Here is a 23056-nt window from a genome sequence, read left to right on the forward strand (position 1 = left end):
GACTTTTCGCGGATGACTGCTTTTTATATGGGGCTGTTGCTTCTGTTGATGATGCTAATATCATACAGCGGGATCTTGATCGAATTAACCAGTGGTGCCTCAGATGGCGTATGCAGTTAAATTTAGGGAAAACTGTTTTTATGACATTCACAAGGAAAAAAAACCCTACGCATCTTATGCCATAAATAACAATATTTTATCAAGAGTGTTAGAATATAAATATCTGGGGGTAAATTACACGACTGACTTAAGATGGAACACACACGTTGATTACGTAGTGGCCAAGGCTGGTAAAATATTAGGGTTCCTCCGTCGTAATGCAAGAAATTTCAATAAAGATACTCGGGATTTGCTCTATAAAACATACGTCAGGTCAGCCATGGAATACGCCTGTGTCGTCTGGGACCCGCCCACAGCACGTGACAAAATAAAACTAGAAAGACTGCAAAACTTAGCTGCTCGGTTTGTTACCGGGAATTATAATATAGATTTCAGCGCAACACGCACAAAAGATGTTTTAAAATGGGAGCTCCTCGAAACTCGCAGAAGGAGACTTCGTTTAAAGTTGTTTCATTGCATTTATCATTCGACAGTTGGCATTCAAAGAGACATGTATATAATGCAGCCCCACTATCAATCAGAGCGCGTTGACCATAGTTTCAAGGTGAGAGAAATTTCGTTCAAAACAGAGGTATTTAGGATGTCCTTTTTTCCAAGAACTATCTACGAGTGGAATCGATTGCCTCCGTCTTTGGTTGGCGTACTGTCAAATGATCACTTTTTTTCTCTGTTAGATTAAATCTAGCTTGAGTTCTTCCCTGCGTGGTTTATAAGCTATGTTTATATGTGTTGTTTATAAGTTTCTATTTCCTTGTATGGTTTATAATTAAGGTTTATATGTTGTTTGAATGACTTATCTGCCGTGGAGCAGAGGTCTGACTGACATTGTACGTTGTTTTTTGTATGTATATCCCCCCACTGTAATGCCTGATTTGGCGCTGTGGGTATTGCATAAATAAAAAATAAAATAAAACAAACAAGTACAAACAACCTTGGTAGGCACCTACTAAAACGCGAGACAGATAAAAAGTTTCGCGCTTGTCCTTCTTGCTTCCGTCGCGGGTTTTACCCAACGCTTGTTTGTCAGTGGTTTTACGGTTTTACCGTGTACGTACTACAACAGAAAACAGCTGTCAGCTGGCGTCGTGCTCAAGGAATTTAACCAAATATCCAGCAAAGCACGGGAAGCTACGCACGGGCGTGAGTTGACTTGAATGTTCGCCGGAACGAGGTAAGGATACTCTTGTCGTCTTTTATTGTGCGGTTCAGTAAAGCGCGTCTTCTCATTAAACGTGTGCTCGGTCAGTTCTGCGTGCAGATAAGTTGCAAATGGCCCCCTCGATTTTGCCGAACTTCCACGCCTGTCATACCCATTATTTTTGCCTTCAAGTGCAGTGAAGTATGAAGCATTGAACACCACGACTGAGGCCGGTCAGGACGAACGTACACAAATATCTGGGATCATGTCCGTGTATTTCAGTATTTCTCTGTCTCGGAATATAGGATTCGCCTTCACTGGCTCATTTGGCACATTTCATCGAGCGTATTTGATATGTGCTCAGAGTTTTGGGACGGTTGCACGACAAACAACATCCCAGCGTGAATGTTCGTTCAACCGGTCGTACGTTCAAGAAGTGGTACGAGAAACTCCCACATGTCTGCCCCGCACATTAATCGAATTTCTCGAGGAGGTTCCATTGAGAAGAGTACCCTATGTCGTGCACCTCGACCGAAAAGGGTGACCCAAATGCTCACGCCATTTGGGTCGCCCTTTTCGGACGGCCCGTGTGTCACTGGGGAGCGTCTTAAGCCAGCCCCCCGCCTGCGTTCACGCCGCTTCGCGGCGACAGTGTGCGGCTAGTAATTACAAAACTATTAACCCACTTGATCAGCAGATTGTACAGGCACTGTAGGCAAAGGGACTTTCCCACCGCAGGTTAGCGCAATTGTTTATACTGCAGTGCTCGTCTCATTTCAAATGTGGACAGCATACCTCGAAATGAATCATTTACTTTGCCATGTAACACTAATACAATAAGCATATTTACAGGCTCTGAATGGGCACTGGCTGTTTAAAATAATACCTCATAACGAAGACACACGTTTCCACCATTGTACAGGTCCAAGTGCTGATGTGAGGCCTCCAGTTCAGGACCACATTTCGAGAGTTGAAGCACCCCTGTTTTGGTCACCTCATAGGCACAGATGTGTTGGTGAAAACAGTTTGTAGCAAGTCTCTCAAGCAGTAGGAAAGCATCATTCTTTCAGACATAAATGTTCCGTACCTGTGCAAACTGGGGGACTTCTCCGGTACCTACCACCAGAATGTCTTCTACCCTGTAGCCTCCGGCGTCTAGAAACACGCTTTTTGCTTCCAAGAGATCCGCTTTGCACTCCAAGCTTTGGGCAGCAGCTGGCAAGCTAGCTTTGTCAACAGCTCGGGCACACAGCATTCTCGGGCATAGAGGGAACTTGAGAGAGTTCATTTCGTAGCTCTGCAGGAGTTGGTGCCGAGTCGCAAGGGTTTTGCAAATGTTGATGAAATGTTTTACTTTTGAAGCCATGGACTTAAAGTACTGGTGCTTCGCCTCGAAACGAAGGCACCAGTACTGGCGCAGTGGTCCAAGGGCCGCAGTCAGTCTTCCATAGTGCACCATGTAGTGCATCTTTGGTAGGACTTTAGCCAAATCAGTGAACTCTCAATTTGCCCTTTGTTATGTTTGTGTGTCTGCGCACCATTCATGTTCGACGAGGCTGGCATTGATAGGTCCGCATAAATAATAAAATCAATTTCTTGGCAATAATGTGAGAATCACCAACACTGCAGATCTTGGTAAAAACATTTCGATGTTGCAAAGGCCCTGTACAAGCAAACAATCAGTACAATTATGAAGAACAAGGGAATCGAACAGAAGGATCTCTCGGGTGACATCTGCGGAAAACACTTGCGACTCTGGGAGGCTAGCTACCTGGGCGTGTGTTGCGATGGTCCCTTTGTTGTGACTGTGAGGCGCATTCGCGCTGAGCATTCCTGTAAATGAATTGCTCCTGAGAAAGCGCGCTGAAGAGCTTGCTGTGATTTTTGGCCTTGGCCTAGTCAATTTCAGGGAGGGCTGACTTTGTCTGTTTGAAATCCGACACAATGTTATCTTTATGCAAATCTACGGAAGAGCTGTTATCGTTAACGAAGGCGTCGTCTCCGAGTAGCAGACAAAGTAGTTGCCTTAAATCCTGGCCGGATACAAAGATAGAAACATAATCAGTGAGTACGAAGATGGATCGTTTACACAGCTAAACCAAGTAAAATGTACACTCCTGCATATAGTTGAGATCCAGTGAAAAGTTACTGCATGTTCAGTTAGACAATCCCAGCAGCCTCTCATCACACTGTTCTTTCTGAAAGATTTGCAGATAAAGCTTCATGAAGTTGCGCTGTAAGAAATTATCCATTTCTGCTCCTCCCCGTTTTGGATACAGCATAGTTTGGATACAAGGGGGGATGTTTTGCGCTAGGTCATGTTAGTCCGTTGTAATGAATTTTGTCTATATGGCCAACTACACTCCATTTCATACTTAAGCTACAATGTTGCCAAGGCTAGTAGCACGAGAGCTTGACTTTGTCTAGCGTCTCATTTGCATGTGGTCGCATGCGAATGAGGTACTAGACAAAGCCATGTGCTTGCACAACTAGCCATGGCAGCATTTTAGCTTAACTATGAAACGGAGTATAGTAGCAGTCATGTTCCACGTCTGTTGAGGTCTTCACTTCACAACCTGATGTGTTAGCTGCCACTAGCTGTAACATTTTCTTGAACCATGACAAGTTATCACAATGCCCTTGCTGTACAGCTCAATGGCTGGTTGATTATGGAGGCTGTGAACATGATTACCTTCACAGTAATATACGGTTCAGATTGTTTTTAGAATTCTTACGCTATTTATACATTTAGGTAGAATGATCCAAAAATATTTCAGTGGGAAACATCAATTCCTAATCATTTTGTTTCACGTCTTATAAAAAACTAGTTTAGTCACAACTTGTCTACATATGCCAGTAACTCGGCAGTAATGTAAGTTTCGGCCTCAAACAGAGAAATATGATTAATCTTAATGTGCAGCTGAGGAAACTATTATGCAGAACTCCAAACATTGCAAGAAGTCAAAGCTAGATGGTTGAAATAATAGTACTAAAATATATCATTTAGGTAACGCATCTTGTATCTCCGAGAGCAAAAAAGCATGAATAGCCTTAATTGTCATGCTATGTTATTGGACAAAAATCTTTATGAATGTGTTTGTTATGATTTTGACATATTTTAAATAAGTTGAGAAAAGTTTATTATTACAGATTCAGCAGGAGTTCCGAGGCCAGACAGGGAGAGATGCCCAGGAGGGTCTCACAGCCTTCCTTGAGAGGCCCTCTATGAGCTTTTCCGTATGAAGTCATCATCAAAACAAAAGAAAAAACAAATATTAGAAGCCGCCGAGAACTGCCCGGAAGAGTGTAAAAGTAAGTAGCTGAAGAAAAAGTGCTATACCTCTGCATTAATTTTGTTTACAGGCAGAAATATTTTCTACCCTTCCTTATTTGCCTATGTGTGCCAACAGAACCAGCTGTTGTGATGCTGCTTAAATTATAGCTAGGGCTCCGTGTTTTCGGATTAATCCGAAAACCTCTGAAAAACACCCACCGGGGTAAAATTTTGGTCAATTCGGATTTATCTGATAAACTCCAAATGTTTATGTGCCCATGCCACCTCCCCCCCCCCCACCCCCCCCCCCCCCCCCCCGCAAAAAAAAAATGTAAAAAAAAAGAAGTGAAAGACATATATATATATTTTTTTTTTTTTTTACAATTTGATCAGCACTGAGTTAATGGTCCTGAGAAACTGGCACCATAATTATCTTTCAAATCTCAGACCGTTGTCAAAAGGGGTCTTGCCGCTTCTTTCGTCGAGGTTAATTCAGGGCAGCAGGTCATCGTACATTCGGGTCACGACAAAACCCAATCTTTTGGTTTCCATTTTGAGCCAAGCGATTTGTGACTTAGAGAAAGCAGAAGGTATGCTTTTCTAACAGTGAAAGCTATGCACCATAGAGATTCTATTAAATAGAGAAAAGGACAGTTGAAACTTTCTATTACCTCCTTAACCACTCCACCTCGCGCGGCCGCGGGCTAGATTGATGGAATAAGATGGGATGACCACGAGCTTCGTAGTGACTGCCCCCGAGAGTTTATTGATTTTTAAGGTATCGACGTTTATCGAAGCAACACTTTTGTAGTGGGACAAATTAATATTGCCAATGGCAATGGCACGAACGTCAAATTCATCTGAAGCAATTTTAATCGGTACAAGCGCGTTTTATTGTTTATCTGGCATACGTTTACATCCGGTTATTATTTACATGTTTATGTTGAATAGGAAACACTGCGAAATTAAACTCCGAATTTCGGAGAATTGGGAATCAACCAAATATAAACTCCGATAAACTCCGAATCTTCGGCAAAAAATAAACTCCGAAAAACACCCTCCGAATTTGACGAAAAATAAACTTCGAAAACACGGAGCCCTAATTATAGCCTATGGCTCGAGCATAACTTTTTTCAGCAATGGGGTGTATTTAAGCGCAGCTTGGGACCTATGCATTCTGGAAACAGTGCCATCTTTGTGTCCGCGACACCAGACAACTGTGCTTGTACAGCCCCCCTGCCCAGTGATTCTTGCATGCAACACCACGCACAAGTGACAACGACGGATGCTCTATGCAGTTGCGGTGGTGCGGTGCAGTGTATACACTCCGTGCGGGAACTATAGGGGGTGCTTTGAAAAACGCGCGCAGCGCCGCTAGCGGAGGAGCTGGCGTTCGACTGTGAGGCGCATCAGCAGCCGGCGGCGCCTTTTCGCATGCCAAGCTGTGGCGGCGGAAGCGCGTGCGTACGAAACTTTTGCTTTTTCAGCCCATAAGTTGAGGGTGACGTTGCATGAGTGCTGGGGCAGAAGGGCATTTAGCTGTTCTCCACTTCTTATATATTGAGTTTGAGTCGTTATTAGGGGTAATTTCTCTAGTTGCGGCCGAAAAAGGAGTTGGAGCAATTTTCCGAAAAACAAGACGGCCGCCACCATAATTGCTCTGAGTGGGAAATTTATTTCGCTCGTCGCTGTAAACCTAGGACTGCTGGAACGATGATATTTGGAGGCGAGTGAGATGTTCACTAAGTTTGTGCACGAAGAGTGCCAAGTTTATTTAAGACAGCAGGTGTGAAAGCTATGTTTCTAACGAAAAAAGAAATAAAGCTGTACGGGATATCCAATATTGGACCCAAAATGTTGTGTTATAGCGAGCTGTGCAAAGTGCAGATTTGGGCACACAGGTGCTTGGACTTGACAGTGACATGACAGAGCACTTATTATACAAAAAAAAAGAAAAAAAGGTGACATAAGGAAATCAGGTGAACATTTGATTCGGGCGGCGTAGCTCAATGGGAACCGGTTTTGACCATGAAAAGGCTGTCAAGAGAATACCACTGGTTGGTGGAGGTGGAGACTTTAGAGGTAGGAAGGGACTAGTGGACTGTACTTCCAATTGAAACAACTTTACGAAAGGTTGTTCCAAAGCCCAGAAAACATAGTTGTTGGCCAACACACGGTTTGGCCGCCAAGGGCTTTTGCGGTCAGGTGTTGTGTAATAACCTGTTGTGCGAGGTGCTGATTTTCGGCGCACAGGTACTTTGACATGACCGTCACTTGGCACAACAGTTATTATAACAAAAAGAGTTGGCATAGCGAAACCAGGTGGACATTTAGTTTGGGCGGGGTAACTAAGTGGGAACTGGCTTTGACCGTCAAAGGCTGTCAGATAACACCACTCATCGTGGGAGGTGCGCACTTTACAGGTAGGAAGGGACCAGTGGACGGTACTTTCAGTTTGAACCACTTTGCGATAGGTGGCTCTAAAGCCGGGAAAAAAAAAATTGTTGTCTACAGAACTCGGGCCTGTCAGCGTTTCCACATTCAAAAGGAGGCTGATCAAGAAAGAAAGCACAACACATAAACTTCTATACTCAAACGTTGATTCTCCAGTGATTCCGAATTTCATTGTTGTTTTCTTTAGATTTATATTTGTCACTTTTTTTAGCGTTCGAATCTTTCTTCATGAAGTACAGATTGCGTGCCATACTTGTCCGGAAATGTCATCAACACGTACGATGGGGACGAAACTTATTTGGAGGGCATTCCTCCAACGAAATTGGCACTGCATACCCGCGAGTGTGGGATGGCATTTCAGTTCGTCCCATCGGCGCTGACACGTGTAGGCGTTACTGGTACGAAAACAAACGCAGAGCGGAAAGCCGCAGTGTACAATATGTCAGCCGTGCCGACAGAGTGGCAGACATGATCGGGAGACCAAATTTCTCGCGTCGTACGGCACGGCTCCATCGTTGTCGCTGTCCCAGAAAACATCGGCGAGGTGAAAAACTGTGAAACTTTCTCCCCACGAGATACGACGCATAACTATTAAAGCATTTAATGACGCAGCAGAGGCAGCACTTCATGCTGTGAACCCAGCGCAACCGCACCACTCCGACTTCAATGCGTACCAACGTACGCGGCGTGGTTTCGGTTTCGTTTTCTCTGGGGTTCTCACTGCCTACTTTCGGTACCGGCCGCGCGGCGGCGCGCCAGTCGCGTCGCACGGAGTGTATAGTCTAGGCAATGTTACGATGCTGTCCACGGCACGGGTTTCTCCATTGCTGGGCCCCCATGGTGGACAGTGGAAAAGAATGCACAGGCTATGAGGAGAAGGTGGAAATCTGCGGCGTGGATCCGTTCGCTCCACAGCCGCACGTCCAAGAGCTTAGCTATGGCCGCTGGGGGAAATTACTGACATCTCGGATTACCTCCTGAAGACAAATTTTGTCACGCTCAACCGGGTATTTTAAAGGGTCCAGGAGCCGTTGATGAAAGCAGCGACTGCAGAGAGAGCGATTGTCGTCTCACAGGTGAGGTAGACTTAAGATATTCGTGTAATTCTGGAGCACGTCTGCACCTTTGCTTGATCCACTTTTAGAAGGCTAATCATTCTCCTTAAGAACTGTACAGCACGCTGTAAAGTGATACTGTGAATCGTTGGCGCCATGCGAGCAACACGAGGTTGGAGTACAGGCTGTTGCTTGTCACTGGCAAGCAACAGCGCCCGAAAGCTTTGAGGTTGCTGCGACTCAAAAGACGAAAACATGCTCAAGAATGGTATAATTTCTTTCAAGGCCGATTTTCCGCCTCCTCCGGTAGGAAGCTTACGTTTGGGTCTTCTCTTGGGAGTCCTTTATAGCGGCTGAACTTGACCAGCACGATAGGCCTAGCCCTCTTTAGATGTCGACATGTCAAAAGAAATAATGTCTGCCAAAAACAAGAAGTGCCACAGACGTACTTGAAAACAAGTGCCGCGAGTTCAGTCTACTTCGCCAGATCAAAGAATGATTAAACTTGTAAAAGTAAATATTCGTAGGTCTACCTTACCTGCGAGACGACGATCGCACCTTCCGCAATTACTGCTTTCATCGACAGTGCCTGAACCCATTAGCCTGTAGTTACCGGCATTTAAGACTTCCTTGCACATAACAAAACTTGTTGTTAACATCAAGTACAGTGCTACCCGCTTATGATACGACTAGACTGGAAATGATCAGTTTTTCATTATCGTTAGAAGTGGGTTGCACTGTAGTCCTGGATGTCAGTCATTTCCACCCGCGTCTGCCACCTGTTGTCTTGGATGAGGCCATTCGGCGACAGACCGATGGGATCCACGCTGCAGATTTCCATCTTCTCGTAGCGTACATGTTCTTGTTGGCTGTCTGCCATAAGGGTCCAACGGTGGAAAACTACTTTCCGAAGACAACATCATAATGTTGCCGCAACTGTCCACTGCACTTTAACAACACAACTGCGTAAAGCGTCCGTCGTTTGTGCATGGTGTCGGCAGAGAAATCGCCGGGCAGTGCGGGTGTGGCGGTGTGGTTGTCTGCTCTCGCGGACACAAAGGCGGCACTGTTCCCGAAATACACTGCTTCCAAGACTCGCGTGAATACATACTATAGGTTGACATGCCAAAGCTAAAACGAAGTAATGTAGTGAACACCTGGTAAAGGTTCTAGATAGTATATTGTGATTGTATAACCATGGCAACATTTGATTGCAAAACATTATTTTCCAAGATGTTATTTTTCTTTTTTTTTTCTCCAGCTCTCCTTGCCAACGGTGCCCTGATCTTGCTGCCATGCCTGCTGAAGGAAAGGAGCAACAACCTCGTGAAGAGTCTAGTATGAATTGCTCGGCATGCCTATTTCAATTAAAATAGATATTTATTATTAGAGAGAAAAGCCCATTTGGATATTAACATCAAATGACTGGGAAAGTGGAAAGTGATAAAACTTGTTTATTAATTTCAAATAGTAACAAAAGGGTTCACAGGTATATAATGTACAGAGCATGACATTTTGTGAATGAGTGATGCGCCAGTATTTTCTCTTTTTCTTACAGAACTGGAAAGCTGTAATCAGAACAATTACTGTGGTGAAAAGTGATAATGAATGCAAAATTTGTCGTCAGCTTATATGAGAATAAGGTGCATAACAGGGGTGCTGTTGTGCTTGCAGCGATAGACCTTTTCCACATACCGACGGGACCAGGCGGTGGCTGCACGAACTAAAAATCACGGAAGTGAAGTACCTGCGCTACCAATCTATAATGGGAGCCACGCTACCAGTTTCTTTGCTCTCTGAGCTGCGGCGCATGCCCAACGCAACTTTAGAGGGCATCCGTGGCGTCCACTCAAGTGTTGCGTTTATCTTTCTGTCCACTTTCTTTTTCTGTGTAACACAATTATAAATATGCTGCAATTACATGTTCTACTCGCTGATCCACAGCCTCCTTCTGAATTTTCTCAATTTTTCGTGCTGTCTTTTGCTGCTTGGCATCGGGCGCTCGCACGTGCGCAGAATGCTTCTCGGAAAAGGTCCATTATGTCGTACCAGGCGCATATTTATTTTGGGGAGAAGAAATCCTACTTTCGCATGCCAACAAAAGCTAATCTCTAACATTGTAAACCCTGATGTTTGGTGAGGATGGGATGAAAAACAAATGCAGAGCTCCTCCCGAGCGTTGTGATGTAAAACCAGACTTGGACGTAGTTCAACTACTCTACTCAAACTACTGTAGTTTAACTACTTTTTTGAGTAACTTGGTAACTTTCAATTACAATTTGATTTGGGTAATTAGTAGTTTAATTTAACTACTTTTTTCAGGTAGCTTCTACTCAAATTACTAACTACTTTCGAAATTATATAGTGCTAATTTTGCCCACCACGAAAGTGTGAGCGCAGAAATGAATAAGACGCCGGCAGATGAAGAGGCATTCCCTAACATGGGGCCCCCTTGTTTGGGAAGGCGTCCTTGGGTCAAGGTGGCGACGAGCAGCCAATACATAACACCGGCACGCACGAACGCAGGAAGAGATGCTTAACAAGCCTTGGTCGGGTATTGACCTAATCCGGTAATGCACGCAGGCGCCGCGTTTCCAGCTGCAACCGTGAAAGACGAGGACACTCCGAGAGTTGTTGTCTGTGTTTAGAGAGTTCTGACTCAAGCGGTAGGTTCCACGGGAGGAGCCACTGGAATGACCTCGCAGCTGGGCGCCTGTTCCCATGGTCGCCTTCTCGTCAGCGCATACGCCTTTGCAAAGCCGGACTCCCCCGCGCACAAACCCTGGCACGGATAATCCGTTCATGGCTGCAACTGTATACGAGCGACGATGCTTGTTCACGTAATCCTTCGTGTCCTTCCGACCATCCACGTCAGGGAGACCTCCTCTTTGTTAAAAACGGTTTACTTGTCAGGCGTGTCAGGCGCGTCAGAATATTGTAGTCGCCGGCGAGGATTGCGAGTTACCTTTGGGAGATCCTTTTGTTGGACCCGGTGTCAGCGGCGAAGTATACTTTGGTTCATCTTCTGTTAGACCAAAACATTTCTTTTTTCAGTAGTGTAGCACTAGCACTACAACGGGACGCGCAGTCGTCCGGATGATCTCATCGTCGTGGCGCGAGACTTGAACCCTTGACGGTCTGGTGCACTCGCTCAGCGTACTCTCAAAACGACGTCGGAATAAAGAGGGGCCAGTCATAACAATCTCAACTTGACGAAGAAAAAAGGAGGAAAGTTTGTTATAAAAGACCCTCTACCCGAGGCAAACCTCACATCTTTCGGCATGGACACCTAAGATGCCGACACTCGCTTACTCGACCCTGCAGAGCCTTTTTCTCAAATTCAACGCTGCCGTTCCATTCAGTGCAACGGTGGAACGTCTATTTAGCTTGGCTGGGGACGTCTTTAAAAGGAAAAGGGGAAAACTCCCCTATCAAGAACTTTGAAAGTCAATTGCTTCTGCGGGCGAATAAACTATTTTGGCGAAAACGCAAGCTATAAATAGACTGCATTTATTTTAGGCTCGCAGGGGTTTTCATTCATCAAAACTGCTGTTCATTTTGCTACCACAAAAATATAAAAAAGTAACTTCGAAAGTAACTTGAAAGTAACTCGCTACTTTTTAGAGTAGTTAGTAGTTTACTCAATTACTATTGCTAATGCGTAATTTCTACTCTACTCCAATTACTTTTGGCGTCGATACTCAGTAACTTAACTTAACTACCTTTTTTGAGTAATTTGTACATGTCTGTGTAAAACACTACAACAATTGAAGAAATAGTACTTTTTTGCATTTATAGGTACCCTCAGAAAAAGCTTCCAACCTAAAACAAGTGATATGCTTGAGTGAACTGGGTAGATCAGTTGTATAATTATGGTAGTTAATATTAATAACGAACAGGGTTTTATTTACTGCGAAATGCGAGCATCCACCCATTCCACAATAAGTGTCTCGATATTTTGTAACATTTCAAAAATATGCAAAGGCAAGTCCTTTGCATATTGAGGACCTCAGAAGCCCCCATCCCCCAATTTTTCGTGATTATCCTCGAATTTTGAGTGGGCGCTTGCTTGAGACTACGGTAGACATTGCAAATATTTTTTTTTTTCCTTTCGAAAGTTGAGGATCAATCCAGCAAGTTTATATGAATACATACAACCTTTTGTGCTTAATCATTTACTTCAAAATAAACTGCAGTGCGGGACTGTTTCCAAAACTCTACTCTTGCGAAAAATATGTGACGACATAACAAACTGAACAATTACCAGGTTGTGTGTAAAGACATTCTGAGGAATTGTTTTAATGTCATTTGTCTTGCCAAAACAGCAAGTTTTGATTTGCATATTTTCCCCAAATGTCTGGATAAACTTTAAAAGCACGTTAGCCCAACAGCATTACCAAATTGAAAGAAGTACAAGTTTTACTTTTAATAAGAAAATGACTCGGGGAAAGTTTTTAATTGTGCAGCGATTTGCATGCTGGTATTTTTATCGAAATGGCCTTTGTCCTTGTCTCAAGAGCCGGGCGCCCAGTACATGAACCCAAGTATTCTGTACACTGGTGCGGACGTGCTCACATCTTCAGTGTATGCGGTCACAGTTGAAGGTTTGACCATTGATGCTGCAAGCCTTACACAAGCAGTGTCGTTGTTGATGTGCCTGTTCTGGGCTTTTAGCATCGAATACTCTGCTGAAATCAAAAATACACTCACCCTTCTTGAGCATGCCATCAGGGTTTCGCACACAAAAATGGACACAGTTGCATTGCAAGTCTGAAGCTGCTTGTGATTCAAGACCTGCTTTCGTTAATTTATAGTAAAGGCTGTTCATAGTGTACCATGTGTGCAGTGCCTTATAAAGACTTTTCAGTTGAACATCGTTTTAAACCTAAATTACATCACTTGATGCCATTTGTTTTTAAACGAAAGCCTTCCAATTTAAATTTGTACTGTATATTTTGAAAATAAACACATTAAAAGCAGTGGTGGTTTTTATTGGAACAGGCATCATCTTCTATGTTTTTTAGAAATTTAGAAAGTTTGCTCATACATTTCCACAAGCATTGATTAAGAAGCATGCTTCATGTTCTCACTTATGTCACACTGAGAGGTATGGGTCACAATAAAAAAAGGTTGTTCTCCTTATGTACAGCATAACTGAAAGCCCGGAAATGCCATCTTGTCACCGGGACCCAGGTGCTGTTCCACTATTAATATTGTTTTAATGAAAAGGTGGTTTGTTTAGGAATGATTGTTGCAGCAGGCTGGACTTCTGCTGCGCGAGTTTGTTGTCCTCTACCTCGTCTTCTCCTAAGCAGTATCTTCATCTTGTAATATCCCTAGCAGCACCAGAAAGTGAATTTCGATCGGCCGACGGTTGGCCAGTGTCTGGACAGCTTGGCCACTTTAAGTGCTTGGCCACCGGAGACATAATCAAGGCCGGCAAGAGTCCGGCCACAAACTAGTTGTTTTTAGCTTGTTCGCCGGAGCCATAAACACTGCCGGCAAGCGCCTGGCCAGAAGTGCTGATTTTCAGCTTGGCCGCCGGAGACATAAACACGGCCGGCAAGTGTTTGGCCAGCAGTGCTGATTTTCAGCGCGGCCGCCGGGGACATAAACACGGCCGGCAAGTGTTTGGCCAGAAGTGCTGATTTTCAGTTTGGCCGCCGGAGACACAAACACAGCCGGCAAGTGTTTGGCCAGCAGTGCTCATTTTCAGCTTGGCCACCGGAAACATAAACATGGCCTGCGAGTGTTTGGCCACCAGTGCTGATTTTCAGCTTGGCCGCCGGAAACATAAACACGGCCGGCGAGTGTTTGGCCAGAAGTGCTGATTTTCAGCTTGGCCGCCGTGGACATAAACATGGCCGGCAAGTGTTCGGCCAGAAGTGCTGATTTTCAACTTGGCCGCCGGGGACATAAACACGGCCAGCAGGTGTTCGGCCAAAAGTGCTGATTTTAAGTTTCGCCACAGGGACACCCATAATCTAAACTTTCATCGCGTTGACGAAACTTTGGCATAACGACGGGCAGCGAGAAAAGCATCATGAGCGAGTGGTTGGCAGGATATTAGTGCGTACATCAAGCGAACACTGTTAGCGCAAGCAAACGATCACCGTTTTATTCCGTTTCTTTTTCGTTAGACTTGAAAAGCTATTGTCTTAACTAGCACTGTCGTGTGATATGTTCATTTGGAACATTACCAGAAGCGGAAAAATATTGTGCCCGTCGTTGTTGTATGAAAATAAAATACGAAAACAGCGCCCACGTCATCTTCGCGCTAACAATACCGCTCTGTCGCTGCGCGGCACTCTTAGCGCGAATACCACATCGGCGATTTTTTGGTTAGTGCTCCACATATTTACTTCCCAATTGCACTCGAAGAAAAAAAAGTTGTAGTCAGGTGCATCGGGCGCACATGCTCCCCTTTCCTGGAAGACGCGCCCTCCGTTACCCAGCCAGTGTATACTTGTACACCGACCATAAGCCCCCTTCTCTACCTTAAAAACCTATAGGTGTATCAATGCACTCAGCTTAGTAAACCGCCACGCTAGCCACACTTCCCGATCAGCTTGTGCTTGAATCGGATAAGATTGGATATTTCAGGCTTTGTGTTTTGGAAGAGCCTAAACAAGACGTGTCTCATATATTGATTAAACTTAAGCTAGTCTCAGTAATGTTTTATATAGGTGCTAGGATAATGATTTCCTGAGCCAACGAAAGCTAACAGCTTCGGTTAAAACCGCAACGGAAACGTTCAAAATCGAACCATACGTAAAAGAAAAAGAAAATGAACATCTCGACCTAGATGTGCAGGACGCTGGTTTTGTTGTTAACAACGTGGTTGTTGGCGGGTGGTGGGCAACGCCGTGACGCTATTGACGCTATCGTGGTGATTGACGCCAGTGATGCTCAGCCGTACTGCACAGTAAAAGTTTTTACATCCTTTAAGGGTGTAAAAGGGGTGTTGTAGCAACTTACACCATAGGCTACACCCTTTTAACACCATAAAAGCTAGGAATACAACCTCATAATTTTAACGAAAAGGGTGCTGTTTCGTGTTACACCCTACATTTAGTGAAGAATGTGAGAAGGGTGTAGAAGAGGATGCTAAATAAATAATATGAAATGGTTTTGGAATGCTTATATATGGCTCTGTTCATAATGTGCAGGTAAGATTTCTGCTTGAAAAGCAACAGTTGTTAGCAGCCTAGTTTTTTATAATGTCAGTTGTAATTCATGCAAATAGTTGATGATAAAGTGCCTCTTTTGCTTACAATTTTTATCTTTGCAAACAAAATTTTATATATGAGTTCATATTTCATTTTTTTACAAATCACTCCATGCTCAGAAATTGGAAAGTAGGGTGAAATGCTCTATCTAGCAATTTTTACAAATATTTATTGATGGAAGTGTACAGTAAAAAAAATCACTTAGTCTCGAGTTTATATCTGGCAACATGAAATCAAAATATAGTGAAAATGTTTGACAAATATTAATGACATACTGCCAGAACCTGTCACATGACCATGTAAACCTGAGTAAAATATTCATTTGAGGATATGGTGACATGCACAAAAACTCACACACATAAAGAGGCAAATCCCATAATAAAACAGTCCGAGACATCCCATACAAAAATGGCCTATGGTCGTCTATGGAGAATTCAATGGCAGGCTATCACCCCCTGTAGCTTTGCATGGTCTGCCTTAGAAATTTATAGATACAGCTACAGCCAGCTATAGAAAAGTTTAGGGCCCTGTGTCTAAAGACTCAGGGCTATATTTCAATAACAACAACAACAAAAACAACAACAAGAATAATAATAATAATAATATTAATAATCATCAATAAGTTAGTGTTTTAACAGTGTCCAGGGACATCCAATTGTTCTTCTTGCGGGCGCAGTGCAATAGAACGCACAAACAGACGCTTGCGCGCTCGCAGTCGCACTCATACACGCGCGCACGCACGTACACACGCATGCACACGCGCAAACCCACGCCCGCGCGCAGACGCACACGCACGCACAACCAGAGACGCACACACGCATGCACGCGGACGCATCCACACGCGCGCGCACGAACACGCACGCGCATGCACGCACACACACGCAAACAATTACGACGAAGGAAACGTTGCTTAAGTTAGTTTCGGTTTCGGTTTACTCAAAAAAGAAACAACCTAAAGTTTAAATAAAACCCTAGATTTATTCACTCTTTCTAATGTTTTAGATTATTATTTTAGTGAAATTCTTATTGTTACTAATATAATTTATTTTGCTTAGTATAGTTCTAAAAAAAATTACAATAAATAAAAAGGAAAAGAGACTCTTGAAGACTGCGCAAGGCAATCGCTATTGCAATCAGCTTCCGTTGGGCTCGGTCAACGTTACTAAAACGTTGGGCTCGGTTGAATGGTCGTTGAAGTTCCAGAGGTTTCGGAAATCTCCTTTTTTTACGTTTTAGCCGTTTTAGTGGATATTTTAGATATCTTCCTTACTGAGAGCTGGGAGACGCTGCGTCTTGCCAACGCCCGTAAGTTCAGAACCGCCCATGCACGACTCGTGCAAACGCCGGTAAGCAACTTTCTTTTGTTTCTGCGAAGTGGGCTGCTGTTTCAAACTTTGTCGTGTACCGTGTGCTTGCTAAGCTATGCTTGATTCTAACTATGTTTCTGCCCTGTGTTATTTCGTTATTTGAAAAGGGCGTATCTTCTTCAAAACCTGTGGCTCGCTCCGCAGTGTGAGAAAGATTCCCGTGCGGCGGAACCGTGGGCATGTTCTGGGCGCCGTCGTGCGGCGGTCGTCCGACGACGCTTGTGCGGAGCGTTCAAGTGCCGTCTGCCGGCAGTTCAAGCATTCAGTCGCCGTCCCAAAGTGTTAATCTCAGGTCATGCTAGTTCAGACGTCTTGTCCTAACAGCCGCTCGCCACCGATTTGTTTCATAAAGCGGGAGCGAAAAAAACGTTACAAGAGCGAGCATGCAGCATGATTTTTTGCATAAGCTAATGCCTGTGCCGTAAGACGCGCGGTCTCTTCGTCATATTTCCGAGGGTAAAAGCGCTGAAAACAACGAACTAACAACGCCCTGCGTTGTTTGTTTCTTTTACTTGTCCGTTGTTTTTAGAGCTTTTACCCTCGGAAATTAGGTCTCTTCGCGTTTACCGAACCGGCACACTTTTTACGTTTACGATTGTGTGATGCAAAAAATAAAAGGAGTTTAGATGTCACGTTTTTTGGTAGTAGCGAAAGCCCTTACAAAAATCAGAGCAGCTAGAAAAAGCAAAAACATGAAAAAATGCGGAAAAAAATAGCTAATGTCAAACCTGAATATTTGATGGAGTTCAAAGACTACCACCGTACCAACTCGCCCGGTTATTCTTTCTGTTAAAGAATAATAGCCAATAGTAATAAACAAATAAATGCCAAATATTAATTGGTTACAAAGTCGTAATTGGTGCAGTGCAGCCCTACGCTACTCTACTCTTTTGATGATATCAGGTAATGTGTAAATGTATAGGGCAGTTCATAGCAACCATTTATGCCCGACCCATTATATTGAGCTTTTCTTTATATAAAAGTTATTTGAAAAAAAGTGTTCTTCCTAAATTAAGCCGCACCACTGTATGTACAATAGCGTGTAACATTTATGTATGTTCTCAGCAAAAGAAAAGGATGCATTAAAAAAAGGCCAATCATTTTGTTTCCTCTCTGTTAGAGCTTCTTTCACGTACATGAAAAATGTGGGTGTCTACGTCTAAAAGAGTGGAATTGACATTTCCTGCAGGGCTGAAAGGCCTGACTCAGTTTGGCTAGCAGCTTGAAACCTATGGGAAGCTGGGGAACTGAACCACAAGAGTGAGAGTGACACCCGCCTTCCACTTCCTGAACGAGGGCACCATGAGGAAGGGGGAGCTGCCCTAAAGTGAATGCAATAGGAGGTGGGTCGTTCCACTGAACCCCTATACAAATGATACCAAGCAGAAAATTATTAATAAATGTGTTATTAAAAACATGGAATGTGAATGGCACGGACAAGAAGGAGGAGATCAACACAGCGCTGTGTTGTGTTCATATCCTCCGTTCCCATATTCATGATTTCTTTTCAATAATTGGCTACTAACTAGACCAATCATCAGCACTAGTCAATAAAAGTATGCTGCTATTTATTAGTATGCATTAACACCGTGCTTGCAGTTGAATCCTACAGTCATTTATTAATAAACAAAAACGAGGGTGGAAGCTACCTAAACAGGCTAAACACATCATTTGTTAAAGACGGAATCTCTGAAGGATGACACAAACGCAGAGAAGTATCAAACACAGCTGAGTATTAATGAGCAAAAAATGAATAGGCGAACCAAAAAAGAAAACGTAGGGGAAGACATGAAGTCAGTCTTTACAATTTCTCTTCTGCTTGCCACCACTTTACAAAGGGAATTCCTTCCTGGGCCTTACAGCGTTTTACTGTTCACAACCCCTGACATACCCAAGAACAGTAAACGTAAAAAAGCAACCTACTAACATTTGGGTAAATGTGATTGAACAAACAACAGGCAATGCCTTGAGCTTTCAACCTAGGAAATAAAAAATATGCACAACATCAAGATTAAAAAAAAAACAGACGGACGCATCACACCTGTTTCTAACAAAAATATAGGCCAAGAAACTTCTTACACTCGATGGCAAAACACAGGGAAGGCACTAATAGATTTCTAAGTTTCATCATTGTTAGTTAATCTTTCAGTATACACTTGTGGTCACTCTCTTTAGTCAAAATTATTTCATCATCATCATTCATTAATTCATCATCACAGTTGTGTTGTTTAAAGGGGTACGGAAACAAAAATTGAAATATTCAAATTTCGTTCGGAATAGCTGTACGAGTTCCTTATCCATAGTCGTCTTCCAGAACTTTTATAATTTTCTTTGTACGTGAGCAAGAGGATAGCGTCTTCTACTGAAACGTTTGCTTTTTTGCCGTAGAGTGCAAGTTCATTCTGCAATATTTTTCATTACATGTTTGCACATAGCATTCTTTATTTCATGGAATGGCATACATTGTATTTTCCATTTCTCAAGGTTCAATAAATGTTCAATTTAACACATTCTAAATTGATGTCATAATGAACTTCACCTAATGAAATACTGCTGTGGTTCAGTCAAGGGCTAAACCACCCCCCTCTACCCTGCTTCCAATTAGTAAACAGATGCGCGTAGGAGACAAGTGATAAGCGAAGCGTGTTGCCTGCGATCCTCTGAGACAAACAAAACATGTCACTTGATCTCCAAACAGGAAAGCTTTACATGCTTCGTTTGTGGCAGACCATGATGTTCACAATGGTTCAGCCGTGCAGTGCGATGCTTGGGGCCACTGCTTGCTCACTTAGAGTTCGAGAAAGGGGGGGGGGGGTGCCATAACACTTCCCAAGTGCCCACGGGGTTATGATGTGGCTTGCAAGGAGCTCTTTTGTATTACTTCTTTATGAAGTGAGTTGTGTTTAGTGTGACTCATTGTTTCTTTATCTCGTGCCTGGTATATGGTGATGTGGCAATCCCTCTAAGTGAAAAAAGTGTAAATGTGTTCAGTAAAAATGATAAGCTGTAAATCACATAATAATAATATAAGAATATGCAATACCATATATGATTTTCGTACAATTTACAAGTTCTGATATGTGTATTGGACACATTCCAATGAAATGTTCACTGGGGTCTATACTTCATTTCATCCTTCGTCCGAGCGCGGCGGACGCTACCAGCCAATCCAGCGTCGAGAGAGCGTCATGTGACCTTGAACTCCACATAACCAAAACATCGCATGATACTCTCCCGGCGCCAGATTGGCTGGGGTGGCCCAGCATCCACTGGGCCACCCCAGTAGGTGCCCATTTCATGAAAAGCACCCTTCACCAAGGGTGTTAGCAAGCACCCTTTGTGAGGGGTGCTTGCCTGAACGCCATAAGGGTGTTAGCCCAGGGACAAACTGATTTACACCCTTAAGTGTGTAAAAACCTTTACTGTGTACTCAAGGCTTCTCTTTCCCATTAGTGCCAGTAAGCTTGTGTAAAGTGAAAAATATTGTAATTGAACAGTAGAGAGTTTTAGTAGATCGCTCCCATGACTCCGATAACGATACCCGATACTCCGCCACCGCCTCCCTTGCGCATGCATGGTATCGTTATCGGGGCTATCGGAGGTATCGGAACGATCTACTAAAACTCTCTATTGTTGCACTGTCCCTTCGCCTAAAGTTACTTCTTTTTATTTCTCTTTTACTGCTGCACTACCGGGGGATCTTAATGGTGGGACAACATGCCATCCCTGAACCTACGATGACTGGAATGGTGGTCGCAACCGGCGTCGTTAGACTTAGTACTCAAAAAGTCCAATAAATATTAATCAGCCTTGCAGCAGCTTCGCGTGTCATTACTATGTAAGAGTTTCTGGGGTTGAGTTATAAAACATGACCTCCCGAGACTCTTGACAGTCTTCTGAGGAATACTGAGGCAGTCTGTGATAAATTATGTATTAAGTGTATAACTACAGCCACTTTCGGCCAGTGACTGGCCGGAAGTCCATGGCCAGTGGCTGGCCAAACGTGAATGGCCTGTGGCTGGCAGAAATAGACTGCCAAAGGTGAATGGCAAGCCACTGGCCTAAAGTGAATAGCTAGTCACTGGCCAAATGTGAATGGCCAGTCACTGGCCGAAGGTGAATGGCCAGTCTCTGGCCTAAAGTGAATGGCCAGCCACTGGACAAAGGTGAATGTCCATTCACTGGCCTAAAGTGAATGGCCAGTCACTGGCCTAAAGTGAATGGCCAGCGACTGGCATAAAGTGAATGGCAAGTCACCAGACAAGGACGAAAACACTTCTATTGCCGAGCACTTTGGCCAAGCTTGGGCCATCGAAAATCTGGTTGGCCATAGTACACTTGCCAGCGATGGCCCATTCACAACGTGCTGCTTGGGATTACACCCCTTCAAGGAAGCACGTCTCGTCGTGGAGCTACGAGGTCAATGGCTCTATGTTAAGGTTTGAGATGGAGCACATGAATGGCATCTTTTTGTGTGCGACGTCTGTCATATTGTGGGTTCAGGGCTTCAATGGCATACACTGAGAACATATCAGATAAGATTCTGTTCAAACGGTAGGTAAAGGCGGATTGGGGGGGGGGGAGGCAGGCTTGCAGAATTTCAGACGCGACTTTGACAGGAAGGCACATCCACAGTCACTCGGGAGTTCTCGAGATGTGCCATATTTTAGTAGCTCATCAATGAAGCTGGGTTGGTCACGACTGAAAGCTTGTGCAATGCTTGGAAGCACATTGTTGGGGTGGAAGAAGCGTTCCAACAAGGCAATGCCACTAGTGCTCACATCCAGCCCATCATCATCGGGCTGGATATAGATGACACCTCTGAGAGTGACACGTCTGGTGTGGAGCCTCTGGGTAAAACGTGATGTCTTTCGACAAATCTTTAAAGAGATACTGAACCGAATTTTCGAACTCTCAAAACAAAGCTGGACAGATAGGCGGGACGATGCAAAACCCCAAAACATCACTCATACAGCGATATCTCTAACGGATCGCCATATTTTTAGAAAAGAAGTGCCCGACCGAACCCGGTTGACGAGGCCGACAAAACAAGGCACGTCACGATTTGATTCCCCATTCCCTCTCTTCCTCACTACGTCCCGTGTCGAGCTGGTGAACCGAAGCGAGGCCGCTCCCCCTCATTCTCAAATTCTCCCGGAGGACGGTGATGTCAGAGGCCTCGCTTGGTCACGCCCTTCTTTTCCAAAAAAGCGGCCATTCCTTTTGAGATATCGATGTACAAGTAATGTTTTGGAGTTCGTAGAGTCCTGTTCAACGCTTCTAGAGCCTTATTTTGCGAAATTCAAAATTCAGTTCAGTATCCCTTTAAAGAGGCAAGCACATACCCTGTATGGCTTCAGTGTCTGGATCTTTTGACTTTACAGGCAACACCCCAGACCACAGAATGGTCCTTTTAACGAGAGAAGATCAAGAACAACTCGTGGAAGCGCCGAAGAGAGCTCCGAACTCTGTTTTGAAGCATAAATAATTCTGAAAGCCATTCGCTTGACTGACAGGCACTTTGACAAGAAGAGGGCATAACCTGTGGTAGCACGTTCCGCCCACCCTCCGAGCCTAAGCACCCCCTGGCTACGTGCCTGTGCCCCCTCAGGTTTGGCGTGCCGCATTTTGCAGTATGTGAAGGTATCCAACCTAAATTTGTCCCGCGGAAACAAATGAAGTGCGGACAGCATCCTCTGGTGTGGAGGTGAAGGGAACATTAATGCAGATGACTGAATTTTATCAGGCCCGCAGAAACTGAGTCGCTGGCGGTCAGCTTCCGAGTGAGTAATTGCAACCAGTCTTCGTCGTTTTTTTCTTTCTTTTCCTAAGGTAGTGCTACGGCTTGAATATATCTATTGCTTCAAATTTTGTTCAAACTTGGTGACACTCAGGTGGAAACAATTACAAAGATTCAGCAGGCTTTCGGGGACAATGCCATGGACAGTGCACAAATTAACAAGTGGTACTACCGGATCAAAGATGGCCGCACGTCTGTGGAAAGCGACGCACGTTCCGCAAGGCCTTCAACTAGCCGAAATAACAAGGTGATTAACTAAGTGCGGACTCTTTTTGTGCAGGACTGTCGCAGCACCGTTAAAAAACCTACAGCTGAGGTGAGAGTATGTTCCAGTTCAGTGCATTCAATTTCGAAGGAGGATTTGGGTCTACGTAGAGTGTCTGTGAAATTCGTGCCGACGTTGCTCACTATGGAGCAAAAGAAACACTGTCTGGAGGTCTCGCAAGACATGTTGGACTCCATAAATGGTGACCCCAGCTTCCTGAACTCCGTCATCACTGGTGATGAGTCATGAGTTAACGCGTACGATCTGTAAACCAAGATGTAGTCATCACAATGGAGACATTCAACATCCCGGTGTGAAAACAAGCATGACAGGTGCATAGCAACATCAAAGTGA

General features: G+C 44.1%; 1 pseudogene; it reads left to right on the forward strand.

Moving 5' to 3' along the window:
- The first annotated feature begins 2948 nt into the window (after nucleotides 1-2948).
- LOC121835082 lies at nucleotides 2949-23056 on the forward strand (annotated as a pseudogene).

The sequence above is a fragment of the Ixodes scapularis genome, unplaced genomic scaffold (assembly GCF_016920785.2).
Source record: "Ixodes scapularis isolate PalLabHiFi unplaced genomic scaffold, ASM1692078v2 PGA_scaffold11__112_contigs__length_91849675, whole genome shotgun sequence".
Taxonomy (NCBI): Eukaryota; Metazoa; Arthropoda; class Arachnida; order Ixodida; family Ixodidae; genus Ixodes; species Ixodes scapularis.